Source organism: Peromyscus californicus, unplaced genomic scaffold (assembly GCF_007827085.1).
Source record: "Peromyscus californicus insignis strain IS unplaced genomic scaffold, ASM782708v3 Scaffold_8__1_contigs__length_139910024, whole genome shotgun sequence".
Taxonomy (NCBI): Eukaryota; Metazoa; Chordata; class Mammalia; order Rodentia; family Cricetidae; genus Peromyscus; species Peromyscus californicus.
Window position 1 is genome coordinate 13457454 of NW_026294606.1, and position 25217 is coordinate 13482670.

Below are 25217 nucleotides of genomic sequence, written 5' to 3' on the forward strand. Positions count from 1 at the left end.
TATGTGTATATAGTATGTGATATATGTGTTTGTATATGACATAGGCATACTGTATGATGTGGTGTGCTATATGTATTTATATGTGTGATATTTGTGATACATGTGGTATGTATTGGGGTATGGGGGTGTATACTGAAGGAAGAAAATGTGTTTGACTCTTTATGGAAGATAATCGCAAGTGCCCTGAGGTTTAAAAGGAGATTGACATTGGCCTTTGGGGTTCCTGTGGCAGAGCTTCTGAATCCTTGGAACTGACTCTCCTTTGTATGCTAGCAAGATGACTAGAGATCAGGGTCCTGTTAGTGTGGGGGTGGAATCCAACTACAGAAAAGTCAACTGAGGGGTTAGAGGTGTGAAACCTTCAGCCTTTCCCCCTGATCTCCAGAGCAGAGAGGGCTGGGAAGGTCTCATCAACAGTAGCCAGTGACAGCATTGACTGATCTGCCGTAGGCTCCATCAAAGACCCACACCAGAGAGCTCCAGAAGGGTGAGTAGGTGGAGAAGGGATGGGGCTCCACACTCTGCCAACCTTGTCTCCCACAGCTCTTTATCTGGCTGGTCCTGAGTTGTGTCCTTTGAGGCAAACCATTATTCTAGTGAATAAAAAGTGCTCCTGACTTGGGGAGTTATTCTGAGAAACTATGAAATTGAGGGCTCATGAGGAGCTTCAGATTAGCACTGTTTGGGTGGAAAACCACTGTTTGCAGTGTGCAGTCAGAACCCAGGGCATCCTCGCTACCTCTGGGTAGCCAGTATCAGAATAGCACAGAACAGTAGGGCACTGTGGGCTTTAGAGAAATGAAGAACTGGTCAGTGCTGGAATGATGCATTCCTTGGTGGAGACAGGTACCGAGACCCTGATCAGAACTACTCTCTGGTCCTCGGCCCCAGGGTCTACTGCCAAGGTAGGGCCTTCCCCAATGTAGCCCATAGTCAGCTGAAGAAGCCCATGTCCAATGAGACAGTGAGCATCCTGCTCTCCATCATCAGGTGGCTTGTTACCCCCACCTCCACCACTACCCTCTCTCACATTCTGTAGCTTCTCCATGCTGTCAACCACCCAAGGCCCAGAGAGGCTGGCTGGGGACAGTGCTTTGCAAATCCTCACCTAGGTTAATTTGTCTGTGCTTTGCAGGTTCTCATTCCCTCCAGACTCTAGGACTTCTCTGTGTCTGTATCTTCTGAGATGACAACACACAGTTCATTCTAGAAGAAGATCCAGGGTAATTATCTCAGCATTCACTGTTCATAGCCCCTTCCATGTTTTAGCATAGACAGTCATCCTGTGCTTGTACTTGAGAAATTCAACAAGACATAGGTAGTCACAGAATTGCCCAAGATACAAGAAGAGGAAAGAAATCCATCCCTCCCTCTCCCTCTCTCCCTCTCTCTCTCCCTCTCTCCCCTCTCCCTCTCCTTCTCCCCCCCCACCCTCTCTTTTGAGACAGGATCCCTCACAGAATTTGATGCTCGCCAGAGCTTCAGGGATCCTGGTGTCTCTGCTTTGGGATTACAGTAGATCACCATGCCTGACTTCTACATGGGTGCTGGAAATCCAAAATCAGGTCGTCATACATGTGCCGTGGTACTCTTTCCACTGAGCCATCTTTCCACCTCATCTCATAGTCTGTCAGGCATCTCTAGATGATACTTTATACAATGTAAATGCTATTGAAATAGTTTATATGTTATAAGATTCAGGGAAGAATGACAAGAAATCATGTGTACATGTTTAGGTTTTTTATACTTCAATCCATAGCTACTTAAATCTGTGATTGCAGGGCCCTTGGATATGAAGGGCTGAATGTGTGTGACATGTCTAGGGAGGAAGGTAAGAAGAGATAGAATGAAGATGAGCAGTGACCTGGGTTGAGAAGTGCGTAGTTAAGAGGGAATGGGAAATGGCTGCCCAATGGTGTGTAGTTGTGTGTGTGTGTGTGTGTGTGTGTGTGTGTGTGTGTGTGTGTGTACTTACATATGGATGCTCACAGAGACCAGAGAGGAGAGCATTGCTTTCCTTGATCCCCTGAAGCTGGAGTTACAGGTTCTTGTGAATTTCATGATGTGGTGCTGAGAACTAAACTCAGGTCCTCTGCAAGAGCAGTACCTGCCATTTCTCCAGCTCTGACACAGGGTTTCTTTGAGGGCCAATGACAAGAGTCTAAAATAGACTGTGGTAGCTATACCATTCTCTGAATGTGCTAAAAACCATCAGGTTGCATACTTTCTGTGGAGAAGTGTGTGGTCTGAATTGTATTTCACTAAAGTTATGAAAACGGCCCTGTAAGTCTTAAGGTATTTTTAGAAAACAGCATATTTGAGGGGAAGATTATTATTGATGTGTATAGGGCCTTCTCATTCTATTCCTTGTTTTAGAATTGCATTGTTTTAAATGCACACATATTAGCTTCATTTAGAGAAACCCAAACTTGCAGTCTTTATCCTGCAATGATGACACCCAGCTGTGTGCCAGCAGCAGGCAGGTGGAGCTGTCTGGACTTGGAGTTTGCATTGCTGAATAGGACAGAGCTTTCCCAGGTTCTTTGCTGTGCGGTGTTCGTCCCCTCCAGCACCAGTCAGCCTGCAGCTGTGCCTCAATGGCTTTGTGGGGATCTAAAGAGCAGGGCAGGGCTGGGCACGTGGCTCAGTTGGTGGAGTGCTTGCCTAGCATGCACAAGACCTGGCCTCCATCTCCAGTGCTGCATAAACTGAATATGGTGGTGCACACCTGTAAATCTCAGCACTTGAGAGGCAGAGGAAAGAGAAGAGGAGGTCATGGTCAAGGCCACTACATTTTCTTTGTCCGTTCATCTGCTGTTAGGCATCTGAGCTGGTTAACTTTGCTATTGTGCATGATGCCATGATGGCCATGCAGGGATTTTTTTGGCTGTAGTTCCAGAAGTAGGACAGCTGAATCACAGACTAGATCTACTTTCAGTTCTTTTCCATAGCATCTGCACTACTTTACATTCCTGCCAAAAATGTATAAGAATTCCCTTTCCCCCCATGCCTTAGTCAATGTTCTATTACTGTTAAGAGACACCATGACCCAGGCAACTCTTACAAAAGAAAGCATTTAATTGGGGGGTTACTTACAGTTCCAGAAGTTTAGTTCATTATCATAATGGCAGGAAGCATGGCAGCAGGTATAGCAGACATGGTGCTGGAGAAGAAGTCGAAAGCTACATCTCGATCTGCAGGTACAGAGAGAGACACCAGGCTTGGCATGGGCTTTTGAAAACTCAAAGCCTACCTCCAATGATGCACTTCCTCCAACAAGGCCACACTTGCCAGTCTTTCTAATCCTTTCAAATAGTGCCACTCCCCGGTGACTAAACATTTAAATATATGAGCCTGTGGGGGCCATGCTAATGCAAATCACCATACCCCATATCTCACCAGCATTTATTTATTCATTTATGTTATTTTTGTGGGGTGTATGTAAGAGAGGGGTTGTGAAAATACGTGGATATATGTGCTTTTGTGTATGGACACCATGAGGTGTCTTCTATATTCAAGCTCTACGTTTTGTGGTGATATATTGTGTACCCTAATAAAATTTGCCAGGTCAAAGAAGCAGAGCAAGCCACAGCCACCACCTCTTATCTCACTGGCTCCTGAGCCTGGAAGAGCTCCAGCTGAAAGGATTCCTCAGCTGAAAAGCCTTTAGTTCCTGTCTCCTCAGCCTTCTATACCTGTCTCCACCCAATCATCACTTCCTTCCTAGTGCTGGGATTAAATGCGTGTGTGCTTCCCAAACAAAGGCATGAGTTCTCAAGTGCTGGGATTAAAGATGTGTGCCACCACTGCCTGGCTCTGTTTCTCTCCTAGACTGAGTCAATCTTATGTAGTTCAAGGCTTTGCACTCACAGAGATCCAGACAGATCTCTGCCTCCTGAGTGCTAGGATTAAAGGTGTGTGCCACCACTGCCTAGCTTCTATGTTTAATCTAGTGGCTTGTTCTGTTCTCTGATCTTCTGGCAAATTTATTAGAGTATATAATATATCACCACAGCCTTTTTATTTATGTATTCATAAATATTTTTATTAATTCTTTGAGAATTTTATATAATATATTTTGGGCATATTCACCCTCTTGTAACTTGAAGGTTTCTCCAGGTCCCTCCAAGCCCCCACAGTCCCATGGCCCACTTATAAAATAATCACTCAGAAGCTTAAGTTAATTATAACTGCTTGGCCATTAGCTCAGACCTACCACTGAGTAGCTCTTACATTTAAACTCAGCCCATTTCTGTTAATCTATATGTTGCCACATGTTCTGTGGCTTTACCTGTGTGCCTTTACATGCTGCTCCCTGGACGGCGGGCTGGCATCTCCTGACTCAGCCTTTCACTTCCCAGAATTCTCCTTCTCTGCTTATCCTGCCTATACTTCCTGCCTGGCTACTGGCCAATCAGCATTTTATTTATCAACCAATCAGAGCAACATATTCACAGCATACAGAGCAACATCACTCATCACCCTCTTCAATCTTCTTAGATCCAGCTCCACCTCTCTACTCCTCAGTTTCATGTTCTCTTTTTAAATATTTACTAATTCATTTACCCTAATTATGCTGTCCACATACTTTGGGTGTGGAGCTACCCACTGGAGCGTGGTTGACCTGCCAGGAGTCATAGCCTTAACACAAGCTAACTCTCCCTCCTCTAGAAGCCACCAGCTGCTCATAGCTGCTCAGTTAGAGGTGGGGCTCATGAGCCCCTTCCCACTCCACACTAGCGTGTTATGTAGACTGACCTTGTGCAGGTTTTGTGTAGGCAAACACAGCCGCTGTGAGTGCTCATGAGTCCTGCCATGTTCAGGAGACACTGACTTCTGCATCTTACAATCTTTCCACCCCCTCTTTCACTGAGCCTTGGGGAGAGGTGTAATATAGATGTCTCATTTGCAGCTGAGCACCCCACAGTCACTTACTCTCTACATTTTGATCAGTTGTGAGCTTCTTTGTTAACCACCATCCACTGCACAAAGAAATACCTTTAGACAAGGTCTGAGAGTTCCACTAGTCTATGGGCAGAGAGATGCAAACTCAAAGGGTAGTTAGTTAGGGGATCACAGGGAGGAAGGTTAAATGGGAGGGGAATGGAAAGGTAGGGCAGATGAGGGAATGGGGGAGGAAAAATAAACTCTAAAGATGTTTGTAAAAGTCATATGGAAATCTATTTCATGACCTTCATATATATATATATGTGTGTGTGTGTGTATATATATGTGTGTGTATATATATATATATGTATATGAACCTGTATAAAAGAGTTTTAATTGGAGTTATCCTATTCAAGGGATAGGATAATCATCCTATCAAGAAGCCATAGGCTGCCAAATAAGACACTGGTGCCAGGTGTGGGATACTTCTCCTCAAGTTGTTGGTTAGAATTATCCCAGGGACTCTCACAATAATACAGGCTATTGCCATGGCTCTTGATTGCCCATCTGCTCACCAGAACTTGATGGTAAGACCCTATTGCTTAAGATAGCACAAACATTGGCCACACAGACATGGAGAAATCAAATTGGGTACTGATCAGGAAGCTTCCTTCCTGTTGCCTACCTCTCTTAGTGCTGGAAGGTTCTATGTGGGCTTCTCTCTCTCTCTCTCTCTCTCTCTCTCACACACACACACACACACACACACACACACACACACACACACACACAACAGCTTTGCTGTGAACTCTGTGTACTGTAATAATGTCTGGCATGCCAAGGTAGGCCCATGGATAAAATAGTGGCATGGCTGTTTACGGGGTAACCAAGTACTTCCTGCTTTGATTTAAAACCCACTCCATGGGAGGAAACACAAGCATGGTACTGCAAACCTGGCCAAGGAGCTCACAGGTCCCAGGGGGTGAACCTACTGCTGTTATTTTTCCAAATTGACCTAATATTAAACTGTTCTCTAAATTCATATCTCATATATACACACATACATAGTTGGGCAGGGTCTCTCACTCAACCCATAGCTTCATCCATTGGGCTGAGGTGGCTGATCAATGTTTTTTTTTTTTTGGTTTTTTTTTTTTTGGTTTTTCGAGACAGGGTTTCTCTGTGTAGCTTTGCGCCTTTCCTGGAACTCGCTTTGGAGACCAGGCTGGCCTCGAACTCACAGAGATCCGCCTGGCTCTGCCTCCCGAGTGCTGGGATTAAAGGCGTGCGCCACCACCACCCGGCGCTGATCAATGTTTTAATTGCCTCAGGTTGCAATTTTATTTATGTGGATGTGAGGATCTGAATTCAAATCCTCTTGTTTGCACTGTGAGCCCTTTAGGGACTGAGGACTGCAGCGCCTCCCCAGTCTGTCTCCCTCTCCCAACTTCCTGTGTGTTATGTGGGCCTGCATGCAGGCCTGTGTGTGGGGTTCTGTTTCCACAGCCTCAGGTCTTTCTCATTCTCTCTCTGTGGGCCTTGGGGAGTCAGATGGGGGCGGGGGTAGAGGTTGAGGCCAGTGGGCCCAGGAACCCGACAGTCTCCTCCTCCCCAGCACTGGGATTATAAATGCTCACTACCACACTAGGCTTTTTGAGTGGTTCCCCGGTATTGACTTAGTTCCTCATGCTTACCCAGCAAGCACTTTACCAAGCGAGCCTAGCCTGTTCTGCTTTTTATTTAGTTTTTGATGACAGCCACTGTGACTTGTTTGGGATGGAATCTTGCCGTTTTGTTTTCCATTTCTCTGGTGACTAAAGGCATTGAACATTTTAAAATACATTTGGCATCATGGTAGAAATGCTTCAAGGTGTTGGTTCAGGAAGTGCTTTCTAGATTGGACCCCAAGGCCCAGGAAACAAGAGCCTTTTAAAGCACAGACACACTAGGAAAAAGATCCAGATATGCCTGCCACCCACTCCCCTTGGACTAGGGTTTTGGGGGCGGCTAGATTGCTTGAGACACCCTTTTGTGAAGGACAGAAGCATCACAGTGGTTTGCAAACGAGAAAACAAGTCTCGGAAAGGGGAACTCAGAGCCAGCCAGAGGACTACCACATAACCCTAATCTCGCTTCCGCCCTGGTTGTTCCTCTGGTGACCGCCCCTTCCCAGCGATCCTGCCGGGAACGAGATATTTAACTAGCACAGGAAAGGTTCAGGAGCAAACGCAGCTTTAAACTGTCTCAACAGGCAGCAGCCTGGGGCATGAACTCAGAGATGCAGCGTCCCTGCATCCTTGGGACAAGGGGCGCCCAGCTATGCTGACTGAAGCGAAATCTTAGGACCTGGGGGAAATAGTTAACTTCTCTGATACCGGGAATGCGGCTTTCAGCCGCCAGTGTGTTCAGAGTTGGCAGCGGATAGAAAGAGAACCGAGAAACCAGCCAGGACCTGTGCGCATGCGCATGCTTCAGGCTAACTGGAAGACCCTCCTTTGGGTAGGGGTGGGGTAGCCTGGATTCCCCCCTCTTCCCCCCCACCTCTCTGTCTCTGTCTCTGTCTGTCTGTCTCTCTCTGTCTCCCTCTGTCTCTCTGTCTCTGTCTCTCTCTCTCTCTCTCTCACACACACACACACACACACACACACACACGTAGCGACACTGTTTTGGCTTGGAAAGTAGCTGGAGGCCTTGCTTGTGAATACCACAACCAGGCAGTGCAGACTTCAGCAGCCTGGGTGCTTTCTGTCAAACTCCCCGAAGTGTCACTGCGGATGTGACACCTGGGAAATCGTGGTGGGGGCTGGCTGGCGCAGGGCGCTTCGTTTCCAGACAGTTCCCAGAGGAGGTAAACTGCGTCATTCAATAGTAATGCCCCGTGGTGCTCCTGCGCTGAGCAACCGAAAATGGATAGGTTGGTCAGGAGTAAACCTGCCTGCCTCCTGCTGAGACTGGTTTGATGTGCTCCCACTGTGCCCTGAGGCTTCTGAACAAGTGTCTGCAATGTTTTGGAATACGTTTGCTTATTCTTGGCCACCAAATGGTTTGGTTTGTGGTGGTGGTGGGACCAGAGGGTGGAGATGAATTGAGTAGCGGTTGTCAATTTCCTCCATCTTCCAACATCAAAGGCTGTGGATGACAAACTGAAGGACAGAGGGTTTGATGAGGCAAGAGGAGTCAGCACCAGCCAAGGCCAACCTGGTCCTGTGTGGGCAGGGCCTTTACAATGAGTTTACACACACACACACACACACACACACACACACACACACACACACACACACACACACGGGGATTCCCTCCTCAGAACAGCCCTAGGAGATCAGTTTCCGGTTAAGACAGGAGCCACAGAGAGACTGGTCCATTTTGCTAGAGTTGCACAGCCATGTTTTTACTCTGCCACGATTCCTTCCTAGTTCCCATTGCAGTCGTTGGATCTATCTTGGTTATATTTGGAAATTGCAGCCTCCTTGGAAGACATGGACTGATCCTTCTCCGTGAATGGCCAATACCTGGTGTGCTGATTAAAGTTGCCAAAGTGACTGGATCCAGAACCACCTTTGGATGTGTCTGTGAGGTAGTTTCTAGATCAGGCTACTTGAAGTGGGAACATTCCTCTAAATGTGGGGAGGATGGACTCCTGGGACAGCCGTGTTTGTACAGCCTTGGTGAGATGGACCAGTTTATTGGGAAGTGAAGGCTACGGACGGCTGCCTCTCTCTCAACAGGAAACAACATACTTAACAGTCTTACAACTATCAAGGAAATGGAATTAATAGTTTACAAACCTCCGAAAAAAAAAAAAAGACATAAAAAAGGGAATCTCGGGTCTGGAGTGTTTAATCTTAAAAATTATACCAAACAAATAATTAACAGCAATTCTATACAACGTAAAAGGGAAGAGAAAGGGATACTTCCTAATGAAGAAAGGCCTATCTTTACTCTGAAATCACACAAATATGGTATGAACAAATGCCACTCAACTCCCCTCATAAATACAGACACAAGTGTTCTTGTTTTCATTTGTTTGTTTATTTTTATTTGTTTTTGGGACAGTGTCTCATGTAGCCCAGACTGGCTTCAAACTCCCTCTGTAGACAACCTTGAGCTTTGATTCTCCTGCCTCCAGGGTGCTGAGATTTCAGGCGAGTGCCACCATACGGTGTGTGTGTGTGTGTGTGTGTGTGTGTGTGTGTGTGTGTGTGTGTGTGTATGTGTGTGTGTGTACATATGTGTATATATCAATGAACCAAACCTGTGGCTCACACCTTTAATCCCAGCACTCGGGAGGCAGAGGCAGGCGGATCTCTGTGAGTTCGAGGCCAGCCAGGCCTACAGAGTGAGTTCCAGGAAAGGCTCCAAAGCTACACATAGAAACTTTGTCTCAAAAAAAAAAAAAAAAAGACAAAAAAAAAACACCAAAAAATAATAAAATAAAATGGAAAGATTTGCTCAGCAGAAAAAGCCCTGATTGAGAGGGTGGATGGCTGAGCTACAGCTTGGAAGAAATATTTGCAAACCACGAGTCTACTGAAGAACTCCTATCTAGGATATATAAAGAACTCATTAAAAAAAATCAAGAAGATTCAAATAAAATGTGGGCAGGATATGCAGAGGGGTCACATGAATGGAAACAGATTCATGACTAGTCATGGGAGACGTGCAGATAAAACCACAGTGAGTCTTGGCAGTGAACTGTGAGGACAGCTAACACAGAGCACTACCGTGGGCCTGCTGCAGGAGAGAGAGCAGAGAATCCGGTTCTCTCCAGTGGGGATGGGGAGCGGTATGGACTGTCTGGAAAACAACTGGTCAGTTTCCTAAAGACATGAACATAAATATAAAACTATAGTTCGGATGCCAAGCAGCCTAGCCACTGCACTCCGGGGCGGGCAACGTGGAGCTAAAAGTCAAACTCACCCCAGGGGAATTCGTACCATGTCTACCTGGCGCCGTAAGTGATTGATAGCACGGGAACCCCCAACTGGAAACAGCTAAGCCATTCCCAGTGGAGAACCATTAAGTGACTGCTGGTCTCTAGGCTGTGAGGATGGACTCAGCTCCATGCCATGACCTGAATGGAGTGCGAGGATGTCACTTTATGTGGAAAAGTCAGTTTCTAACTGGCACTCACTGTGACATCCGTTTTTACTTTTATAATTTGGGGAGAAGAAATGTCCGGTTTCCAGGGCCTGGAACTGGGGTCTGATAGTGAGAGGGGTGAGTGTGACCATGAAGAGTGAACACCCAGAGGTAGTTCTGCCTCTGTGCATATGTGTGTGCATGTACGAAGAGGCAAGAGGCCATTCTTAAGTGCCATTCCTTAGGCATCCCCACCTCTGTGTTTGAGACAAGGTCCTTCATTGGCCTAGAATTCATTGCTTAGGCCTAGCTGGCTGTCTGGTGACACCCAAGGACCAGCTCATCCCTACCACCACCTTGCCCCCAGCACTGAGATATAAGCACATGGCACCAAATCCAGCATTTTAAAACCTGGATTCAAGGAATAAAATTCAGGTCCTCATACTTTCAAAACAAGCGTTTTGTCAACAGCTCAAGTTCTGTGTCTTCATTGCAGTGGTGATCTGAGTGTAGATATGTGGTGAGGGTCTAGGGACCACACACACACACACACACTATATGCACATACACTCACACATACATGCACACACACATATTCACATACACACATATATACACATACATGTGCTTCCTCCTGTCAGGTTCCTGATTTGAGGGCTGTATTATGTTAAAATTAAATAGAATGTGAAAGGCAAACAGATCTTTTTCATTGTGTCCTTATCTCTGTAAATTCCTCTGAACTTATAACTGTTTCAAGAAAGTTAAAATTTTTAGCTAATTAAAAAAAAAATCAGAAAAGCCACCTTTTCTCCTGGCAAGAGACTTCACGAGGGACAGTCCTCTGTTCCGCTGGTAGTTTGAAGGGATGTTCCACCCCATTGGATTCACAGCTGGTGGTGTGTAGACATCCCAGTGAGTAGCACAGGATTGGTGTTTGGCATGAGGCTGGTGGGTGGCAGAAATGGTGCGTGCATGTCCCGGGGACTTGGTTTGGAAGCAAGCTGCCACATGTGGTCTTGATGAAAAAACTTTGAACTCTAAATAACCTCTTTCAAACCATGAAGGTCGACTTTTAAGATGAAAACGTGATCATATAACAAAAAGCAGGATCCCAGAGTCTCCCAGGAAGCCAGAAGAAAGGTGTGGGCAGCAAGTTCTTGGTACCCAGAAGGCAGTGCTCCAAGCAGAAGGCACATGGCTGCATTTTGCTAAGAGGGACTGAGGAAGACCTGTGACTCCAGCTTGAGACACAGGCAGGGTTTCCACCTGGCATGCCTCCTCCCGGGCTCATCCACTCATTTCCCCCTTGGTTAGCCTAAGCATCAAGGTTGAGAAGCATGATGCTTACGTTTCCCAATTCATCTTTAAGTGTCCGTCATCTCATGTGCTTCAATCTAGCACGTTGCCAGGATAAGGGACCTTTGCCTCAGAGCCCTCTCTCCAGCCAGGGCACCAGCGACTCTTCCCCCGTCCCCACACCCTTTCTCTCCACCAGGCCTCCTTTCTGCAGTTCTTCCAACCCAGCTAACCACAGTGTTTATCCCGTTCCCAGGAGACAGCTGTATTTGATGTGGTTTGTAAATGTGGCCCTGTAGACTCAGTGGGAACAGCCCAGACAGGAAGCTGATGGCGTGAACCCTTCAAGCTTTCCAGTGATGTCAGGAGGAGGCAGAAGAAACGGTCATCCTTGCACGTCTCGCACAGCCTGATGTCCTTAGGAATCCCTCTCAGGTAGCCCACCTGGGCCTCAGGCTTGAGTTTCTTACCTTTCCTGCCTATAGTTATTCTCTCGTTTTCTGATACTCCTTCACGAGTGACTTTGCAGGAAAGCGACCTCAAAGGTGATTTCTTGAAATTCTTGTGTGGTTCAAGCTCATCTTTATAATCCCCTCAGACTGGGCTGATAGTTTGGCTGGGTGTCAAATTCCAGAGTGAAAATCATGTTCCTCAGAATTGGTACAAGTCATGAGTTTTATGCTTCCTCCGTGTGTGTGTGTGTGTGTGTGTGTGTGTGTGTGTGTGTGTGTGTGTGTGTGTGTGTGTGTATTGTGTACTGTGTATTCCTGGTGCATGTAGAGACCAGAGGTTGACATTGAGTGTCTTCCTTAATTGTTTTTGAGACAGAATCTGTTCCTGAACCTGAAGTTCACAGATTAGACTACACTGGCAGGCCAGTGAGCCCTGGGGATCCTCCTGTCTCCACCTTCTCTAGCTCTGGGGTTACAGGTGTGTGGAGGTGTGATTGGCTTTGCTCATGAGTGCTGGAGATCAAATGCAATTCATGCTTTTGAGGCAATGCCTTGTGAAGTGAGCCATGTCCCAGCCCTCGAGCTTACCCTTGCTGGAAGCCACTAAGGTCTTCCCTCCCTCTGTCCCTCGGAAATGCTCTGGTGACAGCTGTGAGATTCTGTCAATCTTTTGGTCAGGACAAATTTCTTACCCCCTGTTTCCTTCCAGAATGTTGAATTTCCATATTTATTCTATAATTTTGTTTTCCTTTATTGCTTATTTAATTAACATCTCTTTGCCTTTTAAATCTAATTTCTAGGATATATGTGTGTCTATAACATATTTTATATCTGAGCCTGGCAGTGGTGGTGCACGGCTTTAATCCTAGCACTTGAGAGGCAGAGGCATGGAGATCTCTGTGAGATCATATATGAAGGGATCTCTAACAGGTCCAAGCATTGCACACAGGTTTGCCCACTCCTCTTCCCTCTCCCTTGCTAAACCATTAGATTGCATTCCTAAAGCTAGGCCCCAAGGTCTGTTCCCTTATTTGGCCACTGACTAATTCCTGAGACTAAATACCAAGGTCCAACGATCAAAATTCATTATTTGGCTGCACTGGCTAACCTGCCCAATCAGGATTTACCAGCTCACCCCAGCACAGACTCCCCCTTTTTCTTCTTAAAAACCCACTTCTGCAAAAAACACCTGTAGCTGCTTTTTGTCTGCCTTTGTCCAATCCGGAGGCACACCCCCTTCTTTGCCCCACTCAGGTAATAAATCTTTTTTGGGCTGAGAATTTGGTGTCTGGGTATAATCTGTATAGACTCTGAGATCCCCTACCACTTACATTTTTTTTTTTTTTTTGTGTGTGTGTGTGTGTGTGTGTGTGTTAGGCCTTATCTTACAGTCACAGGTAGGTGAGGTGGCCCACACTTTCCAGTCTAGCACTTGGAGACTGAAGCAGTAGGATCCCTACAAGTCTGATACAAGCTTGGGCTACAGAGTGAGTTCTAGAACAGTCTGAGCTACAGAGTGAGTTCTAGGCCATCCTGGTCTACAGAGTGAGATCCTGTCTCAAAAATAAATAAATCAGTAAAATAAAACAAAAAGAATTTCCAGCCAAACTATCTTTTAAATTTAGCTATTTAATGTAAGTATATATCTATAATATACGTACATGTATGCATATATATGTGACATATATCACACACACATATGACACATAGGTCCCTGCCGTCTGTCTGCTTGCCTATCTATTTGATATTTGGGGGAGAGGTACATGCACACACACACACACACACACACACACACACACACACACACACACAAATACACACACACACACACACACACACACACACACCACAAAACACACATTCTCTTTTTATTTCCTTTCTTTGCATTCTCTGTTTACTTTTCTTTCTTTGAGCGTTCTTTTTATTTTGAAGGCAGGGTCTCCTGTAGCCCAGGTTGGCCTCAAATTCTCTATGTAGCTCAAGCTGACCTGAGCTCCTGATTCTCCTGCCTCAGCCTTCCAACTGCTGGGAGGGCAGGTGTGCCCACAGCGCCCAGCTCTCTCTGTACTGTAACACAAATCTTAAAAGTTCTTATTAATAAAATCAAACCTGAAGCCAAGTATTGGGGTGAACGCTGGAAGATCAGAGAAACCGAACAAGCCACAGCTTCCTCACCTCGCCAGTTCCTCAGCTGATCCTGTTTCCTCAGACTGGAAGCCTCTGAGTCCTCATCCAGAATTACTCTCAGCTGAACTGCTGCTAAAAGCTCAAGCTTAACCAGGCTCTAGTTCCTGGTTTTCACGTCTTATATACCTTTCTGCTTTCTGCCATTACTTCCTGAGATTAAAGGCGTGAGTCACCATGCCTGGCTATTTCCAGTGTGACTTTGAACTCACAGAGATCCGGATGGATCTCTGCCTCCAGAATGCTAAGATTAAAGGTGTGAGTGCCACCATTTTCTGGTCTCTATGTCTGTCTAGTGGCTGTTCTATTCTCTGACCCCAGATAAATTTATTAGGGTGCACGATATATTAGGGAATACAATATCACCACACTGTACCTCTTCTTGATTTGCTGTTGTGCCGCTTTCTCTGGCCCTGCTCTTCCGGTGTTTATGTCTCTATCAGCCTGTTACTTGTCCTGTACCTCTCCACTACCCCACCACTTTTTTTTGTGCTGATGGTTTCAGACAGGAGGTTTGGCCCGACATCAGGTGGTCTCTGCCTCTCTATTCACCTTTACACTTCTAGGTAGACAGTGGGTGCCAGCGTTTAGATCTGAATTCTCCCCAAAGCCCTCATATTAACGCCACACACTCGTGCTTGTACTATCAGTAAGACAAGGGAGGGGCTGGTGGGACCTTTGACAGGGTAGGCCCTTGATAGGGATTGTGGGGTCATGGCCCTTCTTGTCTTTCTCTTTTCAGCCACTCTAAGGCACACGCCTTTCCCTCTCCACGTTCTTCCTGCCATGATGAGCTACCAAAAGTAATGGAACCAATTGACCCTAGGCCAAGACCTCCAAAACCATGAACCAAAGCAAACCTTTCTTCTTCATGAATTGATCATCTCTAGTATTTTGTCAGAGTAGTAGAAAGCTGAAGAATGCAGTGGGTCTTGTTGCTGGGGAAACCAGTGTCAGTGACTCCAATCCCTTGGTTCAGTCATTCATTCGTGTTCTCGGGTGGTAGAATCTTCTGGTCTTCTCTCTCTGAGATGCCAGTCTGGGAGCAGGGGAGGGAGTACTGGTCCCCATCTGTCTTCATCTTCCTGTGTCAGTTCTTGTCCCGTAGCTCTAAGGATCTGTGGGTGCTGAGGATGCTTTGGTGAGATCGCTGTCAGCACCAGTGTGACGCCCAGGAGACGCCCTCTCCCATGTTGCCACAGCCGTTCCCATCCTTTACCCACTTCTCTCGGCAGAGCGAGCAGAGCTTGCTCTCTCGTGGATTTCATGGCCTTTCTTTTGCTTTTGCTTTCTCTGGTTGCTTTGATCTTCAAACCTTATCAATCTGCTGCTACCATGGTGGTTTTTCAGGATGGAGAGAAAGTAAATGTGGTCACTGCAGTAGTTCAGAAGGGAAGTCTAGCAGGCTTCATCTTCAGGGGAGGGAGATGCTCTCATCTCAAGCACCAGAGACAGGAAGACCCCGCTCCCATGCCTACTCTTTCTGCTGCCTCTTTCCTAGCCCTTCTGAGAAGCTCTGGTTTCCTTGCCCTCCTCCTCCTCCTCCTCCTCCTCCTCCTCCTCCTCCTCCAGGGAGCCCCTAGCTCTACCGCAGTGCTCCAATCCAGCTCTGCTGTGGCTAACCCCAGGGCCCCACCCCTAACTCTCACTGAGCTTTCCAGCTGGTTGCACCAGGGTGACCACACACTCTCATGGCTGTTCCCTGCTTGGCCACCAGCTGCTCTTGCCCTTTGCTTTGCAAATGTCTCTGGTTTTTCCTGTGGCTCACCCGGACTAGGCCAGGACCTCTAGAGTTTTAGTGGTCCTACACACACACACACCCCTGAACACCTCCCAAGTCATACTTCATGCTGATGTCAAAAGGATCTTTTAAGGTGTCGCTCGAGGGAACCCCCACCCCCAGCACCTGGGGTGAAGTCCTCCTCCTTCCTTCATGACCTCTTTGTATCCAGTCTCTGTCTGTCTCTCTCTCTGTCTCTCTGTCTCTGTCTCTCTGTCTCTGTCTCTCTGTCTCTCTCTCTGTCTCTCTCTCTGTCTCTCTCTCTCTGTCTCTCTCTCTCTCTCTCTCCTGCCCTCTAAACCTTTGGAAAGCTCACCATGTGATCTCTCCTGCCACAGGACCTTTGCATGTGCTTCTTCCTTCCTCATTTTAAGTATGGATCAGTTTCCACCCTGATGGTTTTTTATTTACTTTTGAGACAGGGTCTCACTATGTAACTGAGGGTGACTTTGAACCTCAGTCCTACAGCCTTCAGGGTTACAGATGTGCGCCATCACACATGGCTGTCTTTCTTCTGCACTTCACAACCTACACCCGCTTCTAGATGAACTAGCTCTTCCTGCAGGACGCCTTCCTGGCTGTGTCTGCTTTACTCCACGTTGTCTTTTGTCCCTTGGAGAAGTTAATGCTTCCCAATTCTTCCCACAGCTAGATTCTGCACCTGCCTGAGGACCCCAGCCCCATCATCAAGGGGGCTGGGTCTGTGGCCCCTGAGCAAGGTGCCCTGGGGGTCTGCACCATTCAAGATAGTTTCGGTTTGGGATGGGAAGATGTTTCTGACTCCTGTCAAACAGAAACACAAATTACTTTCACTTCCTGACCTCCGCGGAAACACAGCCTTTCCTCGTCTTTTGAGGGTGCAGGCAAGGGGTGGGAGAATGTGTGTATTTTCCTGATTATTTACGTGAAATGTCATTTTTCTAAGTTCGCTGTTGATTTACATGTAACAGCAGAGACTGTTCAGGATGTGAGACTATTTTCAATCTGCCACAGCCTGCCACCCCCACTGGGAACCGGTGCTTAGGAGCCCTGGGGAATCACCTGGGGAGTCCCCATGCCACAGACACGCCTGGAGGGTGATCAGCTTGCATGACCCCTAGGATGGGGTGTGGAGCACAAAGGTAGCCAGATATGGGGATCTTCTGTTGTGGTACAGTCTTCCAGAGGAGAGGTTTCCACTCAGCAGGTTGGAGTGTTGGACTGTTGGTGGTTTGGACTAACCTGGCCAGAGGCAGCCTGCACTGGGAACCAGAGCTGGGATAGCTACACTACAGAGTTACGGAAAGGAGAGAGATGCAGAGGAACCCAGAGATTTGACTCCAAAAGACCAAGAAGGAAGAGCGAGGCAAAGGTCCCGACCCTCTGTGCATCATCAACACAGTACCCACCTCTCCCAGGTTCCCACAGAGGTCATTTCAGAGCATGTGCCCTTGGCTGTGTGAAGTTCAGGCAAACCAAAGGCACCAGTCTCTCCAGGGTGCCTCCTTTCCTATGTTAATCCATGGAGTCACCTGCTCTATGGCTTTCTATTCTCCTGCCTTAATATGGAGACCCCAGTATGCCCCACCCCAAACTCCAAACGTGTCCACAAGACACCCCACACTGAACAGATAACAATACACAAACCATGTGTATTCAACACATGTACTATACCATTGTGCATCAACGTGTAAATTCAGTCCTTTCAAATCAACAGCTATGTTGACTAGCACAGATTCAAATAGATAAACACACACACACACACACACACACACACACACACACACACACACACACAAGCACACAAGCACACACGAGCACACACACACAGGTACATACATAAGGCCACATAGCCACACTTATATTTCATCCCTAAAATTTGGTTTTCTAATTAAGACTGTAGAAATAGTTTTGCCTAGTTTTTTTTTTTTTAATCCAGCTGATTTTGTAACATTTTCTTTTTTCCTGCCCTCAATTATTTGCAGACCCATGGAATGATAATTATTATTTACAAAGCAAACAAAGCCTTTGGAGCAAGACCCTGAGTGCTTTGAGGTTCACTTCCTGTGTGGAGACTCTGGTTCTCTGGCTCTGAGACGCAGAGAGCACCAGGAAGGTCAAGACATGCAGCAGAAATAGGCACTGGGAAGGTGTCTTTGCTCTTTGAAATAAGGCAAGAGTCTCTGCAGAATGAGGCTGCGGGGTGTGGTGGGGAACGGGAAGGGGGAAGCTGGCTGGTCATGGAGGGGCCACCAGCTGCGGAGCTCATGGGTCACAGGGAATGGGGTGGGGTGGGACGACGGCCTGTTGGCTGCACAGTACCCTCACAGCACCTGGAAACAGGGCTGCCAGGGCCTCTTCGAGCCCCTGTGAACTGCTGGACACTTCGCTTTTATAGCTGTGTCTTTAGCACAAACCCCCAATGAAGGTTTCACCCTTAGGGTCCTAAGGGTAGCTTCAAAGTGACAGCTGGTGGCCAGAAGGTGGGAGGATACTCCCCTATTGCAGGTTCCCGAGCACCCCTACCCCCACCCCGGGCACAGCAATCCCCAAAGGGGCAAATGGCAGACATAGTCTGGGCTGTGAGATCCAGCTGTCACGGTGGACCAGGGACCGTGGTATGGGGAAGGCTTTAAGGTAAGGGGCTAAGGGACTCCATATGCAGAACTTGTCTGTCCACCCAGATCCAGAGGCTAACTCTAAGGTTGGCTACAGGGAAGGGTGGGATAATGAACAACAAGGCCCAGGAGAATGGTGTTTAGGCAAAGCAAGTCGGGGAATAGGCCCTATGATTTCCTGGCAATGTGAGATTTGATGGCAGGACACCTAGGGGCTCCAGGAAAGTGCTTGATGCCTCCTGGCCCCTCTCCAGTTGGAGGCAGAGGGATGGGGACCCTCCTTTCTCCTCTCAGGTGGGACCCACTACCCATAACTGAGATTAGAGCTTTGCAGAATTCCTAGCAGAGCGAGATGTGGTCAGCAGTGGCGAAACGGATGGACACACTCTCTCCCAGAACAGGTTAGCTCTCTGCACGAAGAGCCCCAAGCTTGCTAGGTTAGGCTGGTGGACAAGGCTCACACTGACCCCAGGGTTAGACACAGAGAGCATGGGGGAGGGGGAGAAAGTGGCTCTGTCCGCCCAGCCCTGGTCCCCGGTGATTGGACCCCACAGTACAGATCATGTCTACCATTTGTCTTTGGTGAATTGCCCAAGTCTGGGCAATGGGTCAGCTTCCCAAGGCCTGCTGGCCACCAGCTGTCACTTTGAAGTCACGCTTACGACTGCACTGGGTCCTTACTCACAGTGCACATTGGGACAAAAGGAAACTCAAGCCCGTCTCTGATAGGGAGTACAGGCTCCTTCTCTAAAAGTGGAACTTTCAGGTGTTTTTGACATCGTAAGGGCAACAAGATCAGGAGAAAAATAGCAAGATGACAGGAGAATATTACATCAAGAAGCTGAAAGGATCCTGTCCAGGCCCCTCCCAAATGCCAGCCTCAGAGCAAGGGCGTTTTCGGAGCTTGTTAAGCAAGGAGTTGATATTTAGCCCAATCTATGTCTCATTCTCTTCATGAACTCTTGGGCTATTGGGCATAGATGCTGTGGAATTGTGGAGCTTTCTCCCTCCCCCCATCCCTCCCTCTCCCCCACCCCCACCCTCACCATAGCCCCGGCTACCTTCACTCTAACTCTCTTCTATGGGTTCCATTTTCTAGGTTCCGTATATGAGTTTTGTAAAGTCAGCGAGGAAGAAAGCCAGACAAATGGACAAGCAACTCAGCAGCAGCAGAGGCTTGATTTGGGGAAGGGCCTGCAGAGGGGCCCCTAGAACCACAGAGCAGGAAAGGGACCTGCAAGGAGACACTTGCTTCTAGAGCTGCAGTTGGCCATTGCTGGGGTAATGATTAAAGACCATCAGCCATTGATAAACATCTCTCCTACAGCTGTTACTGGGGGGTCTATACAGTGCGGAGGGCAGGAATCTAGAAAAACCATCAAGTTACTTTAGTTTCTGGAATTGTTGTGTAGCCCAAATGTCAAAGCTCTACAGAAGAGTGTGACCACGGCTAACAAGGATCAACATGGAGTGCACAGTTAACATGAGCAAGACTTCCTGGGGTGAAGGTGCACCTGCAAAGGATGGTTGATTGACTGTTAGAGCAGCAGTGACGGGAGGTAGAAAGGGTGCAGACCCAGAGGCTAATTATCTTACCTCAGACTAACTTTAGCCCCCCCCCCACAACAGCCATTTCTTACCCACCGCTATGTAGCTGAAGTTTTCTTCAATCTTGCCTGGCCCACAGTCAGGACAAATCTCTCTCACCTGCTAGTCCCACAGCCACTCAGAACCAACCAAGTAAACACACAGACTTATATTGCTTACAAACTGTATGGCCGTGGCAGGCTTCTTGTTATCTAGTTCTTCTACCTTAAATTAACCCATTTCTATAAGTCTATACTTTGCCGCGTGGCTCGTGGCTTACCAGTATCTCACATGTTGGTACTCATGGCGGCGGCTGGCAGCGTCTCCCTGACTCAGCCTTTAACTTCCCAGCATTCTCCTCTCTGCTTGTCCCGCCTGTACTTCCTGCCTAGCTACTGGCCAGTAGGCATTTTATTTATACAGAGCGATATCCACAACACCTCTGTGTTAGAACTAATAGATAAAACCTTTTGGAACCCATTAACTCGGCATACAACGACTTTTCGCCAACTCAAAAGCTAAGAACGTCATCAAATAGCATCTGGGGCCAACAGAAGAGCTTCCCTGCCTTGCTGTTACTGCCTCCCTGATGTACCCACCAGTGCATTTTGAACTTGCCTTGATTTATGACTTTGTTTGTACTGTAAAACTGTAACTTCAACCGGGCGGTGGTGGCGCACGCCTTTAATCCCAGCACTTGGGAGGTAGAGCCAGGCAGATCTCTGTGAGTTCGAGGCCAGCCTGGGCTACCAAGTGAGTTCCAGGAAAGGCGCAAAGCTACACAGAGAAACCCTGTCTCGAAAAACAAAAAACAAAAAACAAACCAAAAAAAAAAAAAAAAAAACTGTAACTTCATGAAACTGCTTCCATGTCAGAACAGGGAATTTGGGGTAACCTAATTCTGTGTTTCTGGGGCATAGTCTCTCAAATCTAGCTTCGGAATAAACTACCTCTTGTCCCTTTAAGTTGAGAGTTGTGTTTTCTCATTAACACTAATGAGTTTATGGATTTGGATTTGGTTTGGTTTTGTTTGTCTTCTGTCCCCAGGTTATTTCACTCAGCATCACACCTTTGTAGTCTGCACATGTTTATGCAAATGACAGCATCATTCTTTTTAAGACTGACTAATAGGTCACTATATATAAACCACGTTCAACATCTGCTCATCTTTGGAGACCTCAGCTTGCTCTCATACCTTGGATCTTAGCTATAGTGAGAAAAGCTCTAGCTAGCCAAGGTGTGCAGATTACTCTTTGAGGTACAGATTCCATTTCCTTTGGATGGATACTCAGTTATAGGAATGCTGGTTCACATGATGGCTCTGTTTTTAACTGTGAGTGTGTTGTATGGGTGCGTGTGTGTGTTTGTGTGTGTGTGTGTGTGTGTGTGTGTATGTGTGTGTGTTATATGCATGTGTATGTGCTTGCCTGTGCTTGTGCATGTGGAGGCCAGAAGTCAATGCTGGGTGTCTTCCTCAGTCTCACTCTGTCTTATTTTGGGAGACACAGTCTCTCTCTGCACCTGGAGCTGGCTGAGTAGGGTACACTGACTGCTTAGTGAGCTGCAGGGATCCTCCTATCTCAGTCTCCCAGAGCTGGAGTTACAGATGTGTGCTGCCACACCCAGCTTTTCCTTGAATGCTGGGAATCTGAACTCAGTCTCTAATGCTTGTACAGTAAGCACTATCCCCACAGAGCCATCTCCCCAGCTTCCATTTTTAGGTTTTTGGGGAAGCCCTTGCTGTTTTCCACAGTGGCTTAACCTCCATCCCGTCCACAGTGCACACAACTTCTCTTTTCTCCACAGCTTCATGGACAGGCCGCCTGCCTTTCTGATAAGAGTCATTCTAACTGCCTGAGGTGCTTTCTCATTGTGGCTTTGATTTGCATTTTCCTGATGGCAATGACACTGAGCCTCTTTTTATAGACCCACTGGGCCATTTCTGTGTCTTTCTTAAGAAATATAAGATCTGGCCCCATATCTGTTTTTAAGCTGGGTTATTTATTTTCTTACTAATGGGTTCATTGCATTCTTTATATACTTGGGTATTACCCTTACCAGACATAGGACTTCCGAGTAGCCTCTCCCATTACACAGGCCGCCTCTGCAGTCTGTTTTCTTTGCTGTGTGGAAGCCTCGATGTCCCACACAATTCCATTTGTGTGCTGTTGAATTTGTTGCCTGTGCTTTGAGATGGGCCACATTTAAAAACGTTCACTAGACCTGGTCCAGAAGCTCTTTCTGTTTTCTTCTAGGAATTTTGTAGTTCGGGTTCTTAAATTAAAATTTGCAATCTATGTTGAGTTTATTTGGCTGTACTCTATAAGGTAAGGGTCCAGTTTCATTCTTCTGCTTCTGGATACTTGATTTTCCCAGCAAGATTTGATTTGATTAATTGGGTTTATTTGTTGGTGTGTGTGTGTGTGTGTGTGTGTGTGTGTGTGTGTGTGTGTGTGTGTGTATGTGTGTGTGTGTGTGTGTATGTGTGTGTGTGTTTGCAGGTGTGCACACCTGTGCGTATGTGTGGAGGCCAAATGTTGATGTCAGGTGTCTTCCACTGTCCCTCTCCACCTTATTTTTTGAGACAGGGTCCCATGCTGAACCTGGAACTGGCTATTTCAGCGAGGCTGACTGGCTCCCAGATCCTCCTCCTCTCTCTCTCTCTCTCTCTCTCTCTCTCTCTCTCTCTCCCCCCCTCCCCCCAGTACTGAGATTATGTGTGTGCACTGCCACGCCATGTTTCCCACGGGTTCTGGGGATCTGAACTCAGGTCCTCATGCTTGAGCTGCAAGAACTTTACCCACGGAGCCATCTTCCCAGCTCCTCATCCCCCAACAACTTATCAAAAGTACAATTTTCTATAGTGTCCTTGGCATGATTGCTGAAGATAAACCAACTATGGACACTTGGACTGATTTCTGGTTTCTCTCCCCTGATCCATTGGCCTGTAGGACCATTTTAATGTCAGTAACCAAACTCTTTATTGGTGGTATAACTGCCTCCACTATTCCCCATCCCTTTGCTGGGCCTGGGAATTAAACTGACATAAAACAGATTAGCAGAAGAAAGCAGACAACGTGTCTACTGTTTTTAGATGGTGTGAGGGCTTTCATAAGGAAATGAAAACACGAGGGAGCAGCTAGAAACCAACCCCTGTGTACTGAGCTGGACAAAAAGTAGCAAACATAAAGATGTAAGAAAGCCAGCGGGTGGGAGCTGGATGATTGATTGCTGAGGATATGGGAAGATGCCGTGGGTGTAATAACGTTCGTTTGCACAGACTTCCTCTGGGTTTGGCTGCTGGTCATGGCTAGGAGGATGCTACTTGGTGCAGGGAGGGTGTTGTTCATCAGGAAACTCATCCCTTGTTTTCAAAAAACGAGACAGCTACAGAGATCATCAGTCAAAGCCCTTGTCTCCCAAGTGTGAGGACCAAAGTTTGCATCCCCAGAAACCCCAGTAGATGCTGTATGGACTTGACAGCCCACCTGTAATTCCAGCCTTGGGAGATGAGGACAAGGGATCTTCAGACACAAGCTGTGTCATGAGCTCTGGGTTTGATTGAGAGGCCCACCTCAATGAATAAGGTAGGAGAGAGGCTGAGGCTGACCCCCAACATCAGTCTCAGGCTTCCACATGTACACACATCTACATGGACCCACAACCATGAAAAAAAAATGCATGCGTACACATATGTATCACATACATGTGAAAATGGAGTAAAAAGCAGCAGAGTACAGGCCAGAGTGGTCTTCACTCATCATTGCCTTTTATGTTGTGTTAACACAAGATTGTTGATAAGCCAGAGCAGCACTTTTTGTGTGGTTCTTTTTGTTTGTTTTGTTTTATTTTTCAAGACAGGGTTTCTCTGTGTAGCCCTGGAACTCCCTCTGTAGACCAGGCTGGCCTCAAACTCACAGAGATCTACCTGCCTCTGTCTCCCGAGTGCTGGGATTAAAGGTGTGCGCCACCACTGCCTGGCTTTTGTGTGGTTCTTATTCCTTAGTGTCATAGTGTATTCTGAAGTCCTAGAGTGTGGCCTTTCCAGTCTAGTTCTTTCTCGCAAGCTTGCTTTGATTGCTTTGTGCATTCAGGATGTTTTGTGGTTCCACACAATTTCTATTCCTGTGAAACTTGTCTTTGGCATTTTGATAAAGATTTTATTGGACCTATGGATTGCTCTGGGTACAATCATCTAAGATCAGGGACAAGATGAGTTACTCCCTCTCACCACTTCTAGTCAATGTAGTCCTGGCAAGAACAATTAGGCAAGAAAAAGAAAACATATCCACACTTGAAAGAAAGAGGAAAAATGGATTCTGTTTGCAGATCACATGACCTCACACATAGAAAACCCCAAAGATGATACCAAATCCATCTAAAATAATGAGTAAATGCAGTGAAGCTTCAGAATACAAAGTCAACATAGAGATGCCAGGAACATTCCTCTTCACTAACTAACAGGACATAAAAGGCCTGCATATTAGGAACAGCGCACTGTAAAACATTAGTGAGGGCTGTGGAGATCCCCAGAACCCGCTTAAAGGTATTGGCCATGACAGCACACTTACAATGCCAGCCCTGGAGATGTAGAGGCCAGAGGCTCCCTGGAGCTCCCGAGCCAGCTGGACTACTTTACTTGGCAAAGTCCAAGTCATTAAGAGGCCCTGTCTCTACAGAATAAGGTGAATGGCTCCTGAGGAATGATAGCTGAGGTTGTCCACTGACCTACACACACAAGTGCACCTGCACACTCATGGACATGCACATACATACAAACATTAATGAAATCAACTGAAGAAGACATAACGAAATGGTAAGCTATCTCATGTTCATGGACTGGAATAATTAATGCTGTTAAAGTGTTTGTAAGGTTTGAGAGATGGCTCAGCAGTTAAGAACACTTGCTGCTTTCCATAGGATGCCAGTTTAGTTCCCAGCACCCAAGCTGGGTAACTTACAACCGCCTGTAACTCCAGCTCATGGAGAATCCAATCCCCTCTTCTGAGTTCCATGGGCACTTCACACATGTGGTATACATGCAAACACACACACACACACACACACACACACACACACACACACACACACACACACACTATAGGCTCTGCTTCTTCAGAGGATTTTGACCAAGTTTCTGGCCAGCAGACTCATGGCCTTTTACTCTAGGGGGGCATTTGGGAGAGGTCACCATTTTCTACAGACAGTAAACACTACAGTATGTTCTACTTGACCCCTGTGGACACAGCAGGACAGTGTCCTTGCCCTCCAGGGTCTCCAGTCAGAGGAGGCTCTAAGGTTGCTGAAAGGAGACAGTCATAACCTAACCTTGAATCAGGAGGCCAGAGGAAG